This window comes from Rhinoderma darwinii, assembly GCF_050947455.1.
Source record: "Rhinoderma darwinii isolate aRhiDar2 chromosome 5 unlocalized genomic scaffold, aRhiDar2.hap1 SUPER_5_unloc_14, whole genome shotgun sequence".
NCBI classification, from domain to species: domain Eukaryota; kingdom Metazoa; phylum Chordata; class Amphibia; order Anura; family Rhinodermatidae; genus Rhinoderma; species Rhinoderma darwinii.
In genome coordinates, this window is record NW_027461770.1 from 173,602 (window position 1) to 193,207 (window position 19,606).

The 19,606-nt window shown below is 44.9% G+C and overlaps 8 non-coding genes across 8 annotated transcripts; all 8 read left to right on the forward strand.

The window, feature by feature from the left end:
* Positions 1-565: 565 nt before the first annotated feature.
* On the forward strand, positions 566-756 carry LOC142685440 (U2 spliceosomal RNA). The gene has a single exon (XR_012854920.1). It is a non-coding gene; the product is annotated as a U2 spliceosomal RNA (small nuclear RNA).
* A 1,296-nt stretch (positions 757-2,052) lies between these two features.
* On the forward strand, positions 2,053-2,243 carry LOC142685441 (U2 spliceosomal RNA). The gene has a single exon (XR_012854921.1). It is a non-coding gene; the product is annotated as a U2 spliceosomal RNA (small nuclear RNA).
* A 1,304-nt stretch (positions 2,244-3,547) lies between these two features.
* LOC142685442 (U2 spliceosomal RNA) lies at positions 3,548-3,738 on the forward strand. Its single transcript, XR_012854922.1, has one exon. It is a non-coding gene; the product is annotated as a U2 spliceosomal RNA (small nuclear RNA).
* A 1,296-nt stretch (positions 3,739-5,034) lies between these two features.
* Positions 5,035-5,225, forward strand: LOC142685444 (U2 spliceosomal RNA). The gene has a single exon (XR_012854924.1). It is a non-coding gene; the product is annotated as a U2 spliceosomal RNA (small nuclear RNA).
* Positions 5,226-14,247: 9,022 nt separating this feature from the next.
* Positions 14,248-14,438, forward strand: LOC142685445 (U2 spliceosomal RNA). Its single transcript, XR_012854925.1, has one exon. It is a non-coding gene; the product is annotated as a U2 spliceosomal RNA (small nuclear RNA).
* A 1,284-nt stretch (positions 14,439-15,722) lies between these two features.
* Positions 15,723-15,913, forward strand: LOC142685446 (U2 spliceosomal RNA). The gene has a single exon (XR_012854926.1). It is a non-coding gene; the product is annotated as a U2 spliceosomal RNA (small nuclear RNA).
* Positions 15,914-17,201: 1,288 nt separating this feature from the next.
* Positions 17,202-17,392, forward strand: LOC142685447 (U2 spliceosomal RNA). Its single transcript, XR_012854927.1, has one exon. It is a non-coding gene; the product is annotated as a U2 spliceosomal RNA (small nuclear RNA).
* Positions 17,393-18,704: 1,312 nt separating this feature from the next.
* On the forward strand, positions 18,705-18,895 carry LOC142685448 (U2 spliceosomal RNA). Its single transcript, XR_012854928.1, has one exon. It is a non-coding gene; the product is annotated as a U2 spliceosomal RNA (small nuclear RNA).
* The last annotated feature ends 711 nt before the right edge of the window (positions 18,896-19,606 follow it).

A 19,606-nucleotide genomic window follows, 5' to 3' on the forward strand; every position in this document is an offset into this window, starting at 1 on the left:
GACAGCCTGGCGGCCGGCTGTTGCAGTGTTGCCCTCTCAGGCAACACTGAGTGACTGACTGAGCCTCACCGTCTTATATAAAGTTCAGACAGAACTTTGCACGTGTCATAGTGGAGCCCTCAGGATTCCAGAGCCAGCTTTCTGACATCATAATGGGGCCTCAGAGATAAAAGCCTGGGCCCAGGCAGTGTTGGTCAGTGCTGCTCAGCAGGCAGCACTGGACTGGACTGGATTACAGCTGATACAAGGTGTGAAGGAACAAGGGGTGGCTGTGGGCATGCACTTGCTGCCGCTGCCAGTGTTTATCTGCATGGCAGCAGGGCATTTGGGCGTTGCCAGGAAGGCGTTTTTATGTAGATTCCTCCTCTTTCAGCACTGCATTGTGGTGCAAGCAAAAGAAGCAAATCCTGTCTGGCTTCCTCTCCGGCCTTTATTCACCTCCCGTGTAGCTGTGAGTGTGTGAGCCTGCAGGGCCCCATGGAATTGCCTAGAAGTAGGCTGAATCGCTGCAAGGGCTGAACAGCAGTATCGGGCAGGCTCGGGCAACGCGCGGCCCGTTCGGGTTATCGCTTCTCGGCCTTTTGGCTAAGATCAAGTGTAGTATCTGTTCTTATCAGTTTAATATCTGATACGTCCCCTATCTGGGGACCATATATTAAATGGATTTTTAGAACAGGGAGATGGAAATAGAGCTTGCTCTGTCCACTCCACGCATTGACCTGGTATTGCAGTATTTCCAGGACCGGTGCACCCTTTCCTTATGTGTTGACTAAAAGCAGATTCCAAAAGTGTTTTTTGTCTTTGCTATTGTTTCTGTCTTTCTGAAGGGATCTCCCCTTTTAATCCCATTATTTCAACACCTGTTGGACAATGCATGAGTGATAATGAGCTCATTGATTAAATGCAATTAATGAATAGATTGCCACCTCTTGTTGTGTGTCGTCTGTGTTTCTGTGTTTCCGGCATTTCACATTGGAACACCTCATTCACCTTCCTTGTCTTCTCTCCGCCCTCCCTTTTAGGTAAGTTAAAGAGCTGCACCTGAGCCAGCCACTGATTGATTGATTGATTGATTGATTGATTGATTGATTGATTGATTGATTGATTGATTGATGCAGCACAACAGTCAAATAGTGGAGTGGAGTAGGGGAACAGCAAACAGCCAATAAAGCAGCCCGCCCGCTCGCCTGCCCGCCACAATGGACCTACCTGTGTACACTAGATGGATGTGATGGAATGTACTGTCGTCCCTACATTTCAAGAAGAAGTAAGAATTGCAGTTGCAACAAAGCCTTGCTTGCCTACAAAGAGAGCAGCAATTTGGATTTGTTACTATGTTACCTAGAAGAATAACAAACTGTGCAAGGATGGAGGTTGTAGGAGCAAGGAGAAGTTGTCTGTAAAGTTGGTGGATGCCTATTTTCCATTTTGCAGTCCCTTGTCTCCCTCTTGTGGCCTCCTGGAGGCAACTAGCTGTGCAAAAAAAAGACAGCCTGGCGGCCGGCTGTTGCAGTGTTGCCCTCTCAGGCAACACTGAGTGACTGACTGAGCCTCACCGTCTTATATAAAGTTCAGACAGAACTTTGCACGTGTCATAGTGGAGCCCTCAGGATTCCAGAGCCAGCTTTCTGACATCATAATGGGGCCTCAGAGATAAAAGCCTGGGCCCAGGCAGTGTTGGTCAGTGCTGCTCAGCAGGCAGCACTGGACTGGACTGGATTACAGCTGATACAAGGTGTGAAGGAACAAGGGGTGGCTGTGGGCATGCACTTGCTGCCGCTGCCAGTGTTTATCTGCATGGCAGCAGGGCATTTGGGCGTTGCCAGGAAGGCGTTTTTATGTAGATTCCTCCTCTTTCAGCACTGCATTGTGGTGCAAGCAAAAGAAGCAAATCCTGTCTGGCTTCCTCTCCGGCCTTTATTCACCTCCCGTGTAGCTGTGAGTGTGTGAGCCTGCAGGGCCCCATGGAATTGCCTAGAAGTAGGCTGAATCGCTGCAAGGGCTGAACAGCAGTATCGGGCAGGCTCGGGCAACGCGCGGCCCGTTCGGGTTATCGCTTCTCGGCCTTTTGGCTAAGATCAAGTGTAGTATCTGTTCTTATCAGTTTAATATCTGATACGTCCCCTATCTGGGGACCATATATTAAATGGATTTTTAGAACAGGGAGATGGAAATAGAGCTTGCTCTGTCCACTCCACGCATTGACCTGGTATTGCAGTATTTCCAGGACCGGTGCACCCTTTCCTTATGTGTTGACTAAAAGCAGATTCCAAAAGTGTTTTTTGTCTTTGCTATTGTTTCTGTCTTTCTGAAGGGATCTCCCCTTTTAATCCCATTATTTCAACACCTGTTGGACAATGCATGAGTGATAATGAGCTCATTGATTAAATGCAATTAATGAATAGATTGCCACCTCTTGTTGTGTGTCGTCTGTGTTTCTGTGTTTCCGGCATTTCACATTGGAACACCTCATTCACCTTCCTTGTCTTCTCTCCGCCCTCCCTTTTAGGTAAGTTAAAGAGCTGCACCTGAGCCAGCCACTGATTGATTGATTGATTGATTGATTGATTGATTGATTGATTGATTGATTGATTGATTGATTGATTGATGCAGCACAACAGTCAAATAGTGGAGTGGAGTAGGGGAACAGCAAACAGCCAATAAAGCAGCCCGCCCGCTCGCCTGCCCGCCACAATGGACCTACCTGTGTACACTAGATGGATGTGATGGAATGTACTGTCGTCCCTACATTTCAAGAAGAAGTAAGAATTGCAGTTGCAACAAAGCCTTGCTTGCCTACAAAGAGAGCAGCAATTTGGATTTGTTACTATGTTACCTAGAAGAATAACAAACTGTGCAAGGATGGAGGTTGTAGGAGCAAGGAGAAGTTGTCTGTAAAGTTGGTGGATGCCTATTTTCCATTTTGCAGTCCCTTGTCTCCCTCTTGTGGCCTCCTGGAGGCAACTAGCTGTGCAAAAAAAAGACAGCCTGGCGGCCGGCTGTTGCAGTGTTGCCCTCTCAGGCAACACTGAGTGACTGACTGAGCCTCACCGTCTTATATAAAGTTCAGACAGAACTTTGCACGTGTCATAGTGGAGCCCTCAGGATTCCAGAGCCAGCTTTCTGACATCATAATGGGGCCTCAGAGATAAAAGCCTGGGCCCAGGCAGTGTTGGTCAGTGCTGCTCAGCAGGCAGCACTGGACTGGACTGGATTACAGCTGATACAAGGTGTGAAGGAACAAGGGGTGGCTGTGGGCATGCACTTGCTGCCGCTGCCAGTGTTTATCTGCATGGCAGCAGGGCATTTGGGCGTTGCCAGGAAGGCGTTTTTATGTAGATTCCTCCTCTTTCAGCACTGCATTGTGGTGCAAGCAAAAGAAGCAAATCCTGTCTGGCTTCCTCTCCGGCCTTTATTCACCTCCCGTGTAGCTGTGAGTGTGTGAGCCTGCAGGGCCCCATGGAATTGCCTAGAAGTAGGCTGAATCGCTGCAAGGGCTGAACAGCAGTATCGGGCAGGCTCGGGCAACGCGCGGCCCGTTCGGGTTATCGCTTCTCGGCCTTTTGGCTAAGATCAAGTGTAGTATCTGTTCTTATCAGTTTAATATCTGATACGTCCCCTATCTGGGGACCATATATTAAATGGATTTTTAGAACAGGGAGATGGAAATAGAGCTTGCTCTGTCCACTCCACGCATTGACCTGGTATTGCAGTATTTCCAGGACCGGTGCACCCTTTCCTTATGTGTTGACTAAAAGCAGATTCCAAAAGTGTTTTTTGTCTTTGCTATTGTTTCTGTCTTTCTGAAGGGATCTCCCCTTTTAATCCCATTATTTCAACACCTGTTGGACAATGCATGAGTGATAATGAGCTCATTGATTAAATGCAATTAATGAATAGATTGCCACCTCTTGTTGTGTGTCGTCTGTGTTTCTGTGTTTCCGGCATTTCACATTGGAACACCTCATTCACCTTCCTTGTCTTCTCTCCGCCCTCCCTTTTAGGTAAGTTAAAGAGCTGCACCTGAGCCAGCCACTGATTGATTGATTGATTGATTGATTGATTGATTGATTGATTGATTGATTGATTGATTGATGCAGCACAACAGTCAAATAGTGGAGTGGAGTAGGGGAACAGCAAACAGCCAATAAAGCAGCCCGCCCGCTCGCCTGCCCGCCACAATGGACCTACCTGTGTACACTAGATGGATGTGATGGAATGTACTGTCGTCCCTACATTTCAAGAAGAAGTAAGAATTGCAGTTGCAACAAAGCCTTGCTTGCCTACAAAGAGAGCAGCAATTTGGATTTGTTACTATGTTACCTAGAAGAATAACAAACTGTGCAAGGATGGAGGTTGTAGGAGCAAGGAGAAGTTGTCTGTAAAGTTGGTGGATGCCTATTTTCCATTTTGCAGTCCCTTGTCTCCCTCTTGTGGCCTCCTGGAGGCAACTAGCTGTGCAAAAAAAAGACAGCCTGGCGGCCGGCTGTTGCAGTGTTGCCCTCTCAGGCAACACTGAGTGACTGACTGAGCCTCACCGTCTTATATAAAGTTCAGACGGAACTTTGCACGTGTCATAGTGGAGCCCTCAGGATTCCAGAGCCAGCTTTCTGACATCATAATGGGGCCTCAGAGATAAAAGCCTGGGCCCAGGCAGTGTTGGTCAGTGCTGCTCAGCAGGCAGCACTGGACTGGACTGGATTACAGCTGATACAAGGTGTGAAGGAACAAGGGGTGGCTGTGGGCATGCACTTGCTGCCGCTGCCAGTGTTTATCTGCATGGCAGCAGGGCATTTGGGCGTTGCCAGGAAGGCGTTTTTATGTAGATTCCTCCTCTTTCAGCACTGCATTGTGGTGCAAGCAAAAGAAGCAAATCCTGTCTGGCTTCCTCTCCGGCCTTTATTCACCTCCCGTGTAGCTGTGAGTGTGTGAGCCTGCAGGGCCCCATGGAATTGCCTAGAAGTAGGCTGAATCGCTGCAAGGGCTGAACAGCAGTATCGGGCAGGCTCGGGCAACGCGCGGCCCGTTCGGGTTATCGCTTCTCGGCCTTTTGGCTAAGATCAAGTGTAGTATCTGTTCTTATCAGTTTAATATCTGATACGTCCCCTATCTGGGGACCATATATTAAATGGATTTTTAGAACAGGGAGATGGAAATAGAGCTTGCTCTGTCCACTCCACGCATTGACCTGGTATTGCAGTATTTCCAGGACCGGTGCACCCTTTCCTTATGTGTTGACTAAAAGCAGATTCCAAAAGTGTTTTTTGTCTTTGCTATTGTTTCTGTCTTTCTGAAGGGATCTCCCCTTTTAATCCCATTATTTCAACACCTGTTGGACAATGCATGAGTGATAATGAGCTCATTGATTAAATGCAATTAATGAATAGATTGCCACCTCTTGTTGTGTGTCGTCTGTGTTTCTGTGTTTCCGGCATTTCACATTGGAACACCTCATTCACCTTCCTTGTCTTCTCTCCGCCCTCCCTTTTAGGTAAGTTAAAGAGCTGCACCTGAGCCAGCCACTGATTGATTGATTGATTGATTGATTGATTGATTGATTGATTGATTGATTGATGCAGCACAACAGTCAAATAGTGGAGTGGAGTAGGGGAACAGCAAACAGCCAATAAAGCAGCCCGCCCGCTCGCCTGCCCGCCACAATGGACCTACCTGTGTACACTAGATGGATGTGATGGAATGTACTGTCGTCCCTACATTTCAAGAAGAAGTAAGAATTGCAGTTGCAACAAAGCCTTGCTTGCCTACAAAGAGAGCAGCAATTTGGATTTGTTACTATTGTGATCGCAATTTGAGGTCACGTTACGCCTTGATCTCCATGCAGGTTCAAATCAGGTGGGGGGGGGGGCGAGCTGCTCGGAGAAGTAACAGATACACTGAGACGTTTCTCAAGGCAAAATACTTCTGACTTTATTTAACCATAGTGGTCGCTTTTATAGCATCACAACAAAAACATTCCATAACATATGAGTCATCTGTATATTCAATAAAACCCATTGGTGGAACACAAGGTATTCCCTTTTATGCTTAGGGGGGTTGGTCAAGTGATTGACCGCCATCTGTTCGCAATTTCAAGAGACAGCAGAGCAGCTGCAAACTGTTTCCTCTCTTACCCTTTCTAAAATACCCATTCTATTGTAACACATGTTCTCCTCTATAACATTTCACTCCTTGGGGCCCCAGATACATTATACATATATTTATTCCATAACAATCCCTCCTTTTGTGATTTTACCAACACCTAAATTCCAATGCTACTTCTATCTCCTGATAGCAAGGCTTCGATCCATTTCTTCACTTGATTCACACAGGTATGTAGGTGGGGTAATCTCACAACACTCTTTCATCATAATGTATAGGCCTCTGTTTGAATGCTTCCCTTATTTTGCAAAATGTATAACAATTGAAACATGTAAGCAATATAAACAATATTATGAAACATATCAAGGGTTGGAATAACACGTGCAGTATCTTAGTGGCAGTGGGGGAAAATCCTGTAAATATGTCATACCAGTGATGGGCACTAGCATCTTTTATTGCTGACGATAAATTTATTACTTCCTTAGCTGCTATTGTAGCCAATATTTTCACTTTACTTAGAGTTACATTATGGGCTGCTATCAATTTCTTTACGTCTTTAGACTTTTGTAACACTTGTTTTAACTCTTCCAGTGGCAAACTAGAATTTCCATAGGGCAAAGGCTCAGGTACCCATACAGTGGACATTATTTCTTCTAAAGTAGGCAGGAACACTATAGTTTGGTTCCCCCAAGTCAAATGCGTCACATTGTATAGACATCCTGAAAATGGTCCTATGAGATTAAACTGGCTAAGGGTCTGCTTGTTGTTAGTTATTAAACATACATGCTGTGGACCTACTTCAATATAAACCTGTAGGTTATCTTCTGGGATTATAGTGAGTGTGCATACATTATCCTGGTGCTGCATTAGACAGGGTTCTCATATCCCTGACTGCTGATTACATACATATCCTTGCTCTGTTAATTGGCATAAATCTATATTCCTTGTCTTATTTTGAGAATCTATGTGTGTTCCTTTCATTTCTGGCATCCAATATTGTCCTAATAATGTCACCGGATCAATCATTACCATTGGCATAACAATAAATTTGCATAATAGAGTAGGATTTTTCACATTGAATGCTATTAGTCTTCCTGCGCACCATTTAGGTGTACACTCAGTATACTCAGGCTGTAACAATAACCACGTATCATTTCTCTCTCCTATGGGCAGAATGTCTGTCCATTGCCTAACATGACTACTAAACAATTTATTCTTAAAATTATTCATCTGTTCTTGTTGCCACATCGTTTTAAGCGTACATACTGTCCAATTTACAAAAGTTGATACATTCTGTAATGTTCTATATTCGGTTAGCATACTTTCATTAAAAACATTTAGAAACAGTTCATCTATAGCTAACCCTTTCTGTTGTATGGCAAAGGTAGTAGGTAACCATGAGGCACCTATCCTTAATGCAGTACATGTGTCATCTCCCACTGAGTTTAATTTGTTCATAACTGTTTCTACCTGTATACCATTCAATACTCCTAATCCCGTTCCTGCCCCTCCTAATAGCGGGTCATACCATTCTCTTTTTTGTCTATGACAGCTGGGGGATTCAGGGAAGGAAATATTGAAGTGTACATTCTTTTTCTGCTGTTGGGTTACAGCGCTCTTACAAGTGTGTGGGATTCTTTCCAGACTTTGTACTGTTATATGTGGCTTAAAACTATCTCTTAAAATTGTTATCAAGAATACAAAATATCTTCTATTTCTTATTTGGCTATTATTCATACATAATATCATCCCATCAGTTTCTTTTATTACAATCGTAGAGTTGAGCCTCTCCTTGTTGCATCTTTCATAAATCTTATTTATCATTTCATTTCTATTTTTACTGGTTGTATATTTCTATAGATACTGTAAATCTGGTTCATAACAACAAAACAACAGCCGTCTCTTCTTGTATGCTAATGTTGGCTGTTTTGTCTATGTGAAGGTACACAGTCCCTCCATGTGGTCCTTTTCTCCAAGTCCCTTCGGTTGTAGTCACATTTGTAGTATAACACGGGTCATTGGCCTTACAGGTGTAGTTACCCTGCTTTCTATCCACTGTGGCATTCGCCCACACTGTCCTGAACTGTTCCAGTGATTCTGTACTGATTACGTGTACAGGAGTAGCAGTTCTGCCTTTTTGTATAAGAGCACACGCAACAACCGCCGCAACAACCGCAAAGATCTTCATTCTTCTGGCTGAAGAACCTTTTTACAATGACTGGCGTGAATCCAGCTTGCCTTTCCTTCGAGCTTCACTGAGGTGCTTGTAACGAGTAGGACTTGAAAAGGACCATCAAATCTTGGGTCTAGACTTTTCCTCACGTGTCTTTTAACAACGACCCAATCTGCTGGTTCTAGCTTATACGTCAACTGAATCAGGACCTGGAATGGAAGCAAAGACTTGTGCATGCACCTTAGTCACTTGTTTGTTCAGCGTTTATACATAATCTGTTAGTCTACCATACTGCATTTGGAGCACCTGTGGAAAATAACATCCTAATCTGGGAGCCGACCCAAATAAGATCTCATATGGGCTGAGACCTGTTCTTTTTGTGGGCGTGTATCTTACTGAGAACAAGGCTAATGGTAGACACTCGGTCCATGGTTTCCCGGTTTCTACCATTACTTTTTGGATTTTCAATTTGAGAGTCCCATTTAGTCTCTCAACCTTCCCACTACTTTGTGGATGGTATGGTGTATATAGGGCTTGACTTATGCCTAGAGCTGACAAAACATAGTTCATGATTTCACCCGTAAAATGAGTTCCTCTGTCGCTCTCGATCACCTCTGGAACTCCATATCTGCACACCACCTCGTTGATCAGTTTCTTTGCTGTGGCTACGGCTGTAGCTTTGGTTACTGGAAAAGCTTCTGGCCATCCTGAAAAGAGATCAATACAAACAAGCACATACTCATAGGTACCGACTTTTGGTAATTGAATATAGTCTATCTGCAGTCTCTGGAACGGATATATAGGTCTGGGTGTGTGCTTCTGTGGTACTTTTACAGTTCTTCCAATATTATGTGTTGCACAGATCATACATCCTTGTGTAAAACTGCTGGCCATCACACTAAACCCTGGAGCATACCAGGTTTTGTTAACCAAGTCCATCATTGCCGTTTTTGACTGGTGTGTCTCTCCATGTGTTATCTGGGCCATCATTGGGAACATTGTCTTAGGCAGGCACAGTTTATTCTGGCACTGCCAGAGGCCATCTTTTCGTAGCGTTGCTCCTTGGGCCGTCCACTTGTCTTTTTCTTCTTTTGTTGCTTGTCCTTGAAGTTTTTGCAGTAGTTCCGGGCTTACAGCTGGTCTTGTTTCCTCTGGATCGTTTATCTGACATACGGCTGCTAACACGGGTAGCTTCTGTGCTGCTTGCTTTGCTGCTTCGTCCGCCAGGGCATTTCCCCTTTTGTCTCTGGTGAACTCACCTTAGTGTGAGCTTTTAATTTTTACTACTGCTACTTCTGTGGGTAACATCAGGGTCTCCATCAAGTATTTTACAAAGTCTGCATTTTTTACAGGTGTACCTGCAGGGGTCAAAAACTGTCTTGCCCTCCATATGGGGCCATAATCGTGTGCAATCCCAAAAGCATATCGAGAGTCAGTGTATATATTTGCTGTCTTTCCTTCTGCATGTTGGCATGCTGCTGCCAGGGCCTTAAGCTCCGCTTCTTGTGCTGAGCGGGACGCTGGTAAGGAGGCTGCTTCTAGGACTACATCTTCGGTGGTTACTGCATATCCTGTAAGAAAAGATCCTTCTACACAATACCTTGAACCATCCACAAAGAGTCTGGGTTTTGGAGTGGGGTATCTTTTACATGTGCGAACCCCACTGTTTCCTGGGCCATAAGGGCCATACAATCATGTTCATCAGTTTCAGGCAAAAATTGTGACCATACGTTACCTACGTCTTCTCCCCCTTGCTCCAAAGGCAGTAAGGTAGCTGCGTTCAATGTAGTACAGCTATGGAGTGTGACCTGCTCAGGGAGAAGGAGTGCACAGGTTAATCTCAAATGTCTTGCAGTTGACAAATGCTTAGGTTGTACTTGAGTTAGAATAGCAGTAATATACAAGTTTTGTTTTGCCTTCTCCCTCATCTAAATCCATAAAAACTCGTGTGAGTGACGTCACATCACCTCCTGTGTAACTTTGCTGGAGGGGGATGGTCTCTTACACATAAACCACAATTGTACCTGATCAGTTCCTTCACCCTTCCCCCCTTTGTGGACTCTGCGAGAGTAATGTAGCAGAGTTCAAAACTACATCTCAACATAACACTAGTTTAACCCCTTGTAATGTACAACAGCCTGAAACAAAAATGACTTTTTCCTGACAAACATTTGATCTTTACAATGACATAATTCATGTGTGAAATCAAAAATAAAACAATTGTAGTTAGTTATTCAATAAAACAGAAAATATTATCTCTGATAACATTAATTACTGCAAACCAATAAACAGTATAACGGTGGGGGCACATACATTTTCAAAACCCCCGTGTCTCACAGTATCTGTAGTTTAATACATCTGAATTATCAAAACACATGAAATCTGATCACATCATAACACATAATTATCGTAACTTTTATAACCAACAGCGCTTGCGCAAAAGAGAGGAAATGTATTTCGGTTTGTAGACATTACTGATATATATATATCTCAGCAGTGCATATTGAGATCCCTTTGTCTCATCAGCCCTGCAGACTGCACCCAGTCAGCCCCCCTCCTCCTCCTCCCAAACACAGCACACTTTAGGGGGGAGGGAGGGGGGTCACACACTCAAAGCTTCTCACAACTTCTCACAACTTAACACTTTCAATGCCGGCAAAACAACATACGTATCTGCAATCATTTATCACACCATTGTATAGAAATTATCTACGTTAATGTTTAACCGTACAATCTGTCGGCCACCATCTCTATATTATGATGACGTGTTGTTTCATCAGTGAACTAAAACTGGAACTTCTGTAAATAGAAAAGACACTACAAATGACAAAATTAACAAGGTGATTATTTCATACTGATTTGGATGGGCCGGGCGTGGCCACATCAGGGGCAGGGGGGGGGGCAGCCTCTCCCATTGGAAACAGTGTACGCAGGGGGTTTCCCACCAACAATGAGGACACACTCAACATGAGGTAAGGACGCCATTACCGGGCGTCGGCTGGTCCTTTTTTCTAATACATACAATATGACACAAAGTCATACAAAATATCTATATCAGCATTTAATGTTGTGTCCATTCATTTCAAGAATAAGATTACATTTCTTATCTCACCAGCAGCTGTTCTCCACCTCCCCCTTCTCTTATCACACTAGTTGATTCTAAATTATACCATATGGGAATTTACTATAAGGTCATTTGCAACATTAAAACAGCTACTACTTCTATCACTTCCTTTGCTTTAAACTTTACTTTATAAAATATGAATTTCCTCTGACAACCTCCTCGTACTACTTCTTCTGACACTTTTCTCCATGCTTCTGCTTTCCCCTGTAACTTTTTATCTTTCAACCATCCACGTTTTGTGTCACAACATTCATTCCATTTTTCTGCGTCTAACCGTCCATGGGATTCTAGACCACATGCTTTCATTAATTTTTTTTTTTTATTTTTTTTATTTTTTTTAATTTATTTATTTGTTCCCTGCGTTGCCTTTTTACCTTCTCTTTCTGCTACTACCTGTTTGGCGGTTTGTCCTTTGGGGTGCTCATCTCGTACTCTTGTTACAGATTCTAGCTACTGACAGATGAATTCCATTCTCATCTATTTTAGACAGTTTCTAATTTCCGTACTTACTCTTATTACAGATTCTAGCTGACAGACGAATTCCATTCTCATCTGTTTTAGACAGTTTCTAGTCTCCGTACTTAATAGGGACACCAGTTCCCCATTGTCTAGTTATAAGTGGTCGCCTATAGGCAGACCCTAAGTTATGTAGGGGGTAGTTTTCCTGATAGGTGAATTTCTGGATTTACGATCCCCTAGTAAGCTTACACCCTTTTAACAGGTGCTTGCTCACCCATATGCCATACCTCAAACTCTCGTTTGCCGTGACTGTTTCCCATAGCCCTGCTATGATGGAGGGGACTCTTACCCTTCTCTCTCAGTTTTTATCTTCACTAACAAACACTATGGCTATTGGCTGTTAGGGAAAGTCCCACACTACCTTTCTCACCTATTTTATACAGTTACTTATCCCCTCAAAACCCTTTTAAACCTTCTTCTACTCTGGCCAGAGAATTAAATTCCTTTTATAACTAGCTTACTTTCTTCTTATTCACTTTAAACACCACTCAAGGAGATATCCTCCACACCATAACAGTAATATGACAAATATTCCTGATCCAAATAATAAGGAAAACGTAAAATCAAGCTGTTCATTTGACATGCCGGATTATCGGATTGCAGAAAATTCTGGAATTTTGAGCTGAAAATCAGTGCATGATAATCCCCGCAAGTACCTCAATGCTGTACACACATTTTCGGTATTTTGCCAGATTATCAGATTGCACAAAATTTTCGATTTTCGGGCTAAAATTTAGCCTATCATAATCCCCGTAGTCACCTGAAGCATGTACACATGTTTCTGGTAATTTGCCGGATTATCGGAAGTTTTTTCCAAAAACAATTTCCTTATTCTAAAATGCATTTGTGACACAAAACTGGGTTTCTACAACATTCATACAAATACTGCCATGGAGATCAGGCACTTTATCCTGAGGGTAGGATTACATATAGACTTGACCAGATTTTTACACTAAAAATACCCTCATGTGGCCCCTCTATCCCTCAGGAGTACTACCGGGAAGGTGACCTACCAGACAGGAAGGTGCAGAGCAGAGTTTGTAAGAATTAAGTCTTCTTACCTTGCTGCAGCAGTGGTCTGCACGTTCCTTCGTCCGGGTGGTCGCCATTCAAGTCCCGGGAGATCCCCTAGGTGGGGTGCCGTCCTTCTGGTCAAGTCCCTGTTCGGGCGCCAATTTCTGTGATCGCAATTTGAGTCACGTTACGCCTTGATCTCCATGCAGGTTCAAATCAGGTGGGGGGGGGGCGAGCTGCTCGGAGAAGTAACAGATACACTGAGACGTTTCTCAAGGCAAAATACTTCTGACTTTATTTAACCATAGTGGTCGCTTTTATAGCATCACAACAAAAACATTCCATAACATATGAGTCATCTGTATATTCAATAAAACCCATTGGTGGAACACAAGGTATTCCCTTTTATGCTTAGGGGGGTTGGTCAAGTGATTGACCGCCATCTGTTCGCAATTTCAAGAGACAGCAGAGCAGCTGCAAACTATTTCCTCTCTTACCCTTTCTAAAATACCCATTCTATTGTAACACATGTTCTCCTCTATAACATTTCACTCCTTGGGGCCCCAGATACATTATACATATATTTATTCCATAACACTATGTTACCTAGAAGAATAACAAACTGTGCAAGGATGGAGGTTGTAGGAGGAAGGAGAAGTTGTCTGTAAAGTTGGTGGATGCCTATTTTCCATTTTGCAGTCCCTTGTCTCCCTCTTGTGGCCTCCTGGAGGCAACTAGCTGTGCAAAAAAAAAGACAGCCTGGCGGCCGGCTGTTGCAGTGTTGCCCTCTCAGGCAACACTGAGTGACTGACTGAGCCTCACCGTCTTATATAAAGTTCAGACGGAACTTTGCACGTGTCATAGTGGAGCCCTCAGGATTCCAGAGCCAGCTTTCTGACATCATAATGGGGCCTCAGAGATAAAAGCCTGGGCCCAGGCAGTGTTGGTCAGTGCTGCTCAGCAGGCAGCACTGGACTGGACTGGATTACAGCTGATACAAGGTGTGAAGGAACAAGGGGTGGCTGTGGGCATGCACTTGCTGCCGCTGCCAGTGTTTATCTGCATGGCAGCAGGGCATTTGGGCGTTGCCAGGAAGGCGTTTTTATGTAGATTCCTCCTCTTTCAGCACTGCATTGTGGTGCAAGCAAAAGAAGCAAATCCTGTCTGGCTTCCTCTCCGGCCTTTATTCACCTCCCGTGTAGCTGTGAGTGTGTGAGCCTGCAGGGCCCCATGGAATTGCCTAGAAGTAGGCTGAATCGCTGCAAGGGCTGAACAGCAGTATCGGGCAGGCTCGGGCAACGCGCGGCCCGTTCGGGTTATCGCTTCTCGGCCTTTTGGCTAAGATCAAGTGTAGTATCTGTTCTTATCAGTTTAATATCTGATACGTCCCCTATCTGGGGACCATATATTAAATGGATTTTTAGAACAGGGAGATGGAAATAGAGCTTGCTCTGTCCACTCCACGCATTGACCTGGTATTGCAGTATTTCCAGGACCGGTGCACCCTTTCCTTATGTGTTGACTAAAAGCAGATTCCAAAAGTGTTTTTTGTCTTTGCTATTGTTTCTGTCTTTCTGAAGGGATCTCCCCTTTTAATCCCATTATTTCAACACCTGTTGGACAATGCATGAGTGATAATGAGCTCATTGATTAAATGCAATTAATGAATAGATTGCCACCTCTTGTTGTGTGTCGTCTGTGTTTCTGTGTTTCCGGCATTTCACATTGGAACACCTCATTCACCTTCCTTGTCTTCTCTCCGCCCTCCCTTTTAGGTAAGTTAAAGAGCTGCACCTGAGCCAGCCACTGATTGATTGATTGATTGATTGATTGATTGATTGATTGATTGATTGATGCAGCACAACAGTCAAATAGTGGAGTGGAGTAGGGGAACAGCAAACAGCCAATAAAGCAGCCCGCCCGCTCGCCTGCCCGCCACAATGGACCTACCTGTGTACACTAGATGGATGTGATGGAATGTACTGTCGTCCCTACATTTCAAGAAGAAGTAAGAATTGCAGTTGCAACAAAGCCTTGCTTGCCTACAAAGAGAGCAGCAATTTGGATTTGTTACTATGTTACCTAGAAGAATAACAAACTGTGCAAGGATGGAGGTTGTAGGAGCAAGGAGAAGTTGTCTGTAAAGTTGGTGGATGCCTATTTTCCATTTTGCAGTCCCTTGTCTCCCTCTTGTGGCCTCCTGGAGGCAACTAGCTGTGCAAAAAAAAGACAGCCTGGCGGCCGGCTGTTGCAGTGTTGCCCTCTCAGGCAACACTGAGTGACTGACTGAGCCTCACCGTCTTATATAAAGTTCAGACGGAACTTTGCACGTGTCATAGTGGAGCCCTCAGGATTCCAGAGCCAGCTTTCTGACATCATAATGGGGCCTCAGAGATAAAAGCCTGGGCCCAGGCAGTGTTGGTCAGTGCTGCTCAGCAGGCAGCACTGGACTGGACTGGATTACAGCTGATACAAGGTGTGAAGGAACAAGGGGTGGCTGTGGGCATGCACTTGCTGCCGCTGCCAGTGTTTATCTGCATGGCAGCAGGGCATTTGGGCGTTGCCAGGAAGGCGTTTTTATGTAGATTCCTCCTCTTTCAGCACTGCATTGTGGTGCAAGCAAAAGAAGCAAATCCTGTCTGGCTTCCTCTCCGGCCTTTATTCACCTCCCGTGTAGCTGTGAGTGTGTGAGCCTGCAGGGCCCCATGGAATTGCCTAGAAGTAGGCTGAATCGCTGCAAGGGCTGAACAGCAGTATCGGGCAGGCTCGGGCAACGCGCGGCCCGTTCGGGTTATCGCTTCTCGGCCTTTTGGCTAAGATCAAGTGTAGTATCTGTTCTTATCAGTTTAATATCTGATACGTCCCCTATCTGGGGACCATATATTAAATGGATTTTTAGAACAGGGAGATGGAAATAGAGCTTGCTCTGTCCACTCCACGCATTGACCTGGTATTGCAGTATTTCCAGGACCGGTGCACCCTTTCCTTATGTGTTGACTAAAAGCAGATTCCAAAAGTGTTTTTTGTCTTTGCTATTGTTTCTGTCTTTCTGAAGGGATCTCCCCTTTTAATCCCATTATTTCAACACCTGTTGGACAATGCATGAGTGATAATGAGCTCATTGATTAAATGCAATTAATGAATAGATTGCCACCTCTTGTTGTGTGTCGTCTGTGTTTCTGTGTTTCCGGCATTTCACATTGGAACACCTCATTCACCTTCCTTGTCTTCTCTCCGCCCTCCCTTTTAGGTAAGTTAAAGAGCTGCACCTGAGCCAGCCACTGATTGATTGATTGATTGATTGATTGATTGATTGATTGATTGATTGATTGATGCAGCACAACAGTCAAATAGTGGAGTGGAGTAGGGGAACAGCAAACAGCCAATAAAGCAGCCCGCCCGCTCGCCTGCCCGCCACAATGGACCTACCTGTGTACACTAGATGGATGTGATGGAATGTACTGTTGTCCCTACATTTCAAGAAGAAGTAAGAATTGCAGTTGCAACAAAGCCTTGCTTGCCTACAAAGAGAGCAGCAATTTGGATTTGTTACTATGTTACCTAGAAGAATAACAAACTGTGCAAGGATGGAGGTTGTAGGAGCAAGGAGAAGTTGTCTGTAAATTTGGTGGATGCCTATTTTCCATTTTGCAGTCCCTTGTCTCCCTCTTGTGGCCTCCTGGAGGCAACTAGCTGTGCAAAAAAAAGACAGCCTGGCGGCCGGCTGTTGCAGTGTTGCCCTCTCAGGCAACACTGAGTGACTGACTGAGCCTCACCGTCTTATATAAAGTTCAGACGGAACTTTGCACGTGTCATAGTGGAGCCCTCAGGATTCCAGAGCCAGCTTTCTGACATCATAATGGGGCCTCAGAGATAAAAGCCTGGGCCCAGGCAGTGTTGGTCAGTGCTGCTCAGCAGGCAGCACTGGACTGGACTGGATTACAGCTGATACAAGGTGTGAAGGAACAAGGGGTGGCTGTGGGCATGCACTTGCTGCCGCTGCCAGTGTTTATCTGCATGGCAGCAGGGCATTTGGGCGTTGCCAGGAAGGCGTTTTTATGTAGATTCCTCCTCTTTCAGCACTGCATTGTGGTGCAAGCAAAAGAAGCAAATCCTGTCTGGCTTCCTCTCCGGCCTTTATTCACCTCCCGTGTAGCTGTGAGTGTGTGAGCCTGCAGGGCCCCATGGAATTGCCTAGAAGTAGGCTGAATCGCTGCAAGGGCTGAACAGCAGTATCGGGCAGGCTCGGGCAACGCGCGGCCCGTTCGGGTTATCGCTTCTCGGCCTTTTGGCTAAGATCAAGTGTAGTATCTGTTCTTATCAGTTTAATATCTGATACGTCCCCTATCTGGGGACCATATATTAAATGGATTTTTAGAACAGGGAGATGGAAATAGAGCTTGCTCTGTCCACTCCACGCATTGACCTGGTATTGCAGTATTTCCAGGACCGGTGCACCCTTTCCTTATGTGTTGACTAAAAGCAGATTCCAAAAGTGTTTTTTGTCTTTGCTATTGTTTCTGTCTTTCTGAAGGGATCTCCCCTTTTAATCCCATTATTTCAACACCTGTTGGACAATGCATGAGTGATAATGAGCTCATTGATTAAATGCAATTAATGAATAGATTGCCACCTCTTGTTGTGTGTCGTCTGTGTTTCTGTGTTTCCGGCATTTCACATTGGAACACCTCATTCACCTTCCTTGTCTTCTCTCCGCCCTCCCTTTTAGGTAAGTTAAAGAGCTGCACCTGAGCCAGCCACTGATTGATTGATTGATTGATTGATTGATTGATTAATTGATTGATTGATTGATTGATTGATTGATTGATTGATTGATGCAGCACAACAGTCAAATAGTGGAGTGGAGTAGGGGAACAGCAAACAGCCAATAAAGCAGCCCGCCCGCTCGCCTGCCCGCCACAATGGACCTACCTGTGTACACTAGATGGATGTGATGGAATGTACTGTCGTCCCTACATTTCAAGAAGAAGTAAGAATTGCAGTTGCAACAAAGCCTTGCTTGCCTACAAAGAGAGCAGCAATTTGGATTTGTTACTATGTTACCTAGAAGAATAACAAACTGTGCAAGGATGGAGGTTGTAGGAGCAAGGAGAAGTTGTCTGTAAAGTTGGTGGATGCCTATTTTCCATTTTGCAGTCCCTTGTCTCCCTCTTGTGGCCTCCTGGAGGCAACTAGCTGTGCAAAAAAAAGACAGCCTGGCGGCCGGCTGTTGCAGTGTTGCCCTCTCAGGCAACACTGAGTGACTGACTGAGCCTCACCGTCTTATATAAAGTTCAGACGGAACTTTGCACGTGTCATAGTGGAGCCCTCAGGATTCCAGAGCCAGCTTTCTGACATCATAATGGGGCCTCAGAGATAAAAGCCTGGGCCCAGGCAGTGTTGGTCAGTGCTGCTCAGCAGGCAGCACTGGACTGGACTGGATTACAGCTGATACAAGGTGTGAAGGAACAAGGGGTGGCTGTGGGCATGCACTTGCTGCCGCTGCCAGTGTTTATCTGCATGGCAGCAGGGCATTTGGGCGTTGCCAGGAAGGCGTTTTTATGTAGATTCCTCCTCTTTCAGCACTGCATTGTGGTGCAAGCAAAAGAAGCAAATCCTGTCTGGCTTCCTCTCCGGCCTTTATTCACCTCCCGTGTAGCTGTGTGTGTGTGAGCCTGCAGGGCCCCATGGAATTGCCTAGAAGTAGGCTGAATCGCTGCAAGGGCTGAACAGCAGTATCGGGCAGGCTCGGGCAACGCGCGGCCCGTTCGGGTTATCGCTTCTCGGCCTTTTGGCTAAGATCAAGTGTAGTATCTGTTCTTATCAGTTTAATATCTGATACGTCCCCTATCTGGGGACCATATATTAAATGGATTTTTAGAACAGGGAGATGGAAATAGAGCTTGCTCTGTCCACTCCACGCATTGACCTGGTATTGCAGTATTTCCAGGACCGGTGCACCCTTTCCTTATGTGTTGACTAAAAGCAGATTCCAAAAGTGTTTTTTGTCTTTGCTATTGTTTCTGTCTTTCTGAAGGGATCTCCCCTTTTAATCCCATTATTTCAACACCTGTTGGACAATGCATGAGTGATAATGAGCTCATTGATTAAATGCAATTAATGAATAGATTGCCACCTCTTGTTGTGTGTCGTCTGTGTTTCTGTGTTTCCGGCATTTCACATTGGAACACCTCATTCACCTTCCTTGTCTTCTCTCCGCCCTCCCTTTTAGGTAAGTTAAAGAGCTGTACCTGAGCCAGCCACTGATTGATTGATTGATTGATTGATTGATTGATTGATGCAGCACAACAGTCAAATAGTGGAGTGGAGTAGGGGAACAGCAAACAGCCAATAAAGCAGCCCGCCCGCTCGCCTGCCCGCCACAATGGACCTACCTGTGTACACTAGATGGATGTGATGGAATGTACTGTCGTCCCTACATTTCAAGAAGAAGTAAGAATTGCAGTTGCAACAAAGCCTTGCTTGCCTACAAAGAGAGCAGCAATTTGGATTTGTTACTATGTTACCTAGAAGAATAACAAACTGTGCAAGGATGGAGGTTGTAGGAGCAAGGAGAAGTTGTCTGTAAAGTTGGTGGATGCCTATTTTCCATTTTGCAGTCCCTTGTCTCCCTCTTGTGGCCTCCTGGAGGCAACTAGCTGTGCAAAAAAAAGACA